Source organism: Homarus americanus, unplaced genomic scaffold (assembly GCF_018991925.1).
Source record: "Homarus americanus isolate GMGI-L3 unplaced genomic scaffold, GMGI_Hamer_2.0 scaffold11022, whole genome shotgun sequence".
NCBI classification, from domain to species: domain Eukaryota; kingdom Metazoa; phylum Arthropoda; class Malacostraca; order Decapoda; family Nephropidae; genus Homarus; species Homarus americanus.
The window spans coordinates 6,709,650-6,710,961 of NW_024737068.1; positions in this window are offsets into that span (position 1 = coordinate 6,709,650).

The following is a 1,312-nucleotide window of genomic DNA, read 5'->3' on the forward strand; positions in this document are numbered from 1 at the left end:
TAAAAAATAGTTTCTTTTTAGAGGGTAAAACATAGACTTAACCTGGCCGACGTGTACAGCTTTAAGCTATACCGGAGAGAGAGAGAGAGAGAGAGAGAGAGTGTGTGTGTGTGTGTGTGTGTGTGAGCTTCCACCACCACCTACCCCCCCCTCCATCACAACCACTACACCACAGAAGGATTTAAAACCTCTTCAACTTTCAGACTAAAAATATCGAGAAACCTGAACAAGATTTATTAATATATATTCATAAAAGGATTAATTGAAATATATTCATAGAAGAATTAATTAAATTACATTTGTTGAAATATTAACCTTATTCATACAAAAATAATTACACTATGGTCATAAAGGTAGAATTAATTAAAATTTATTCATAAAGGGGTTAAATAAAATGAATTAACAAAGAGATTAATTAAACTATATTCATTAAAAAATATTTACCTGAAATATATTCAAAAAAGAATTATTTAGCATATATTCGTAAGACAAAAAATAATCAGAATATATTAATCACAAACAGCATAATTAAAATACAATTATAAAAAAATTAATATACCCATAGAAGAATTAATTAGAAGATGTTCATAGCACAAGAAGCAGAGTGAACATACTCAGACATTCATTAAACGAATATCAACCCGTAAATATCTATAATACAAGGAACGTTTAAAACACAGTTAAGAAATGATTAATTGTAATATAGTCACAAAAGAATTAATTAGATTGTATTCATAAAATAATTAATTCAGGGAAGGCTTCACCTGTCTCACACACACACACACACACACACACACACACACACACACACACACACACACAATTCCAACATTTCTAAATCATTTTCTTCACTCTGTTGGATCGTTCTTAATCTTCTTACTTTGTGTAAAACTAAATGAAAAATGGAAAGCAATTACTCACTATTTTTTTTTTATTGCAATACAGGAAACCAATTCTCAAACTTCAGGTAGTTAAGAATGTTATCCTTTTGTGACGATATATCTAACCGATTCACTTTACTAATAACACAATGATATATTTCTCAAGATTCGTAAGTTAATTTAATTCTCGTAAATGTAAATGTGGTGACGTATGTAACTGAATCACTTACGACACAGTGATGGATACTTTAAAGTTTTGTAAGTTGTTTTGCCTAACTGGTGATGTTAGAACGTGTATAGTTATCTCACTTATATAACTTACTTACGACACTTTAATTGATGCTCCAAGGTTCGTTTATTAAGTATATTCTCCTAAATGGACATGTGGGAAGGTTTAACTGCCATACTTCAGTTACAAAGAAACAAAATGG